This window comes from Meleagris gallopavo, chromosome 29 (genome assembly GCF_000146605.3).
Source record: "Meleagris gallopavo isolate NT-WF06-2002-E0010 breed Aviagen turkey brand Nicholas breeding stock chromosome 29, Turkey_5.1, whole genome shotgun sequence".
Taxonomy (NCBI): domain Eukaryota; kingdom Metazoa; phylum Chordata; class Aves; order Galliformes; family Phasianidae; genus Meleagris; species Meleagris gallopavo.
In genome coordinates this window covers 3,079,987-3,081,801 of record NC_015039.2, presented here as the reverse complement: position 1 = coordinate 3,081,801, position 1,815 = coordinate 3,079,987, and the positions used below count along the sequence as shown (strand labels likewise).

General features: G+C 50.0%; 1 long non-coding RNA gene across 1 annotated transcript; it reads left to right on the top strand.

Moving 5' to 3' along the window:
- The first annotated feature begins 6 nt into the window (after positions 1–6).
- LOC109371124 lies at positions 7–1,316 on the top strand. Its single transcript, XR_002121822.1, has 2 exons — positions 7–383; positions 1,091–1,316. It is a non-coding gene; the product is annotated as an uncharacterized LOC109371124 (long non-coding RNA).
- Positions 1,317–1,815: the final 499 nt, after the last annotated feature.

Here is a 1,815-nt window from a genome sequence, read left to right as displayed (position 1 = left end):
GAGGTGGGGACGGGACGAGGGCTATTAGCGGCCGTATTAATATCGCCGTTATTGCTATGCGAGGCTCTGCCGCTGTCGCCACGGGAGATTTATGCCTCTCCCCGCTCCCACACGCTGCCGAAAGGAGAAACTCGCCAAGATGCGTCCTGGGGAAAGTCCGTGACGAGGAGGGGCCGAAGAGTGGGAGGAAGGCAGGGCAAAGAATTGAGGTGTCTGCACTTTTTTTTTTTTTAAAGTGCTACTTTTGTTTCGCATCGCAATTATCTCCTCTCCTTTAATTCTGACGCTCGCTCCTTTGGGTTAAAAGTGCTGACGGGGGGGATTTGCGTTTAGCAGAGCCAGACAAGCAGTGACCACAAAGGCTCTGAGGACTCCGCAGGAAGGTATGCCTCAGCGGGGGGAGGGGGGGCGGGGGGGTCCATCGCCTTTTTTCTTCTTCTTTTTTTAGGGGGGCACCTTTAGGTGAATAAGTATGGACAGAAGAAAAAAAAAACAAAAAAAAACCCAAGGTGTCCAAGTGAACATCTCTGACTTTTGAGAGGATTTATGCTGGGTTGGACAGACAAGCTTTCTAAGTGATGGACAAAGTCTTATCCCGCGGACTACGGTGTTTCCAGCTATTGTTCTGCCTTCAGACCCCAGAATGAGGGCTTTCGTCCGGGGATGTGACTATTGAGACCCCCCCCTACCCCCCCAATCTGGCTATGATCTGCTAGAAAACATCATTTCTACTGCAAGTCTGTTATTAGTTTGGAGCCCCGGCGTTGAGATTCCAGGCAAGGAAAGAGGAGAAACTACAGCGGACTTTTCTTCAAGGACTTCTCTGTAGCTGAAGTATTGGGTAGGTTTCTGAATATGGACCTCCACTGACTTTTAACAAGCAAAAATACCTCGGGCTCTGCAAGTAACTCTTCCGAAATGCAACATTTTGCATTAACCTCAAACCAGCAGCCGAAAAACCAAAGCGTTCAGCAGGTCGTTGCAAGTATACAAGCTGGGCTGCTGCAAGCAGCTTTTGGGCTCCCTGTATATTACCATCTCAGCTTGGGATGCAGCTGTAAATTTTTTTTTTTTTTCCTTTAAAATGCAGCTCCCTCGCACCAAATCAGCAGCAAATGTTGCAACCCGACCGGGTTTCCCTTCAAAGGCAGCTCAGGAAATCTCTTCCATTTAAAACACTCCCTGGAAGTTACGGCCATAAATCACAAAAGTTTCAAGACAAGGCGGTAGCGAAATGGAGAAAGAAAATATTCTGCTGTAATCCGGGGCAGCCGTGTTTGGTGGGGAAATAGGAAATAAAGAAAGGTATAAAGTCACGTTGGGTGATTTTTTGGAGGAGGAATGGATCCGAGTGAATGGGAAGGAGGGAGGTGGGCGCAGGGAAGGGGAGCAGGTAGGAGATGGAGAGCAAAACTCACCGGTTCCCGGATGTGTGGTCCAGCAAACACGGGGCTGCGGTGGAGTTTGAGAAAGGAGAAAAACTGAAGAGGGGGAAAAAAAAGAGAGAGAGAGAGAGAGAGAGAGAGAAAGTATGAAACTCGGGTCAGAGAAGCGTGGACGAGGGAAAGCGAAGGGAATTCATCACATAGAGAAATGTTTGGGTGGAAATGGGGAGCAGACGGGCTCTAATAACAAACCCCCCCCCTTCTCCCCCCCTCCTCCCCAGCATCTCCTCTGAGGATATCTCTCATCCAAGAGAGTACAGCTTTGCCAGGGGGTTCACCACTTTCCACACGCCCGTAACCAAAGTGGCACCGCAGACGGTGGGCGCTGCGCTTCTTTCTGCCAATTTGAGATCGCTCACCCCCCCGTTCC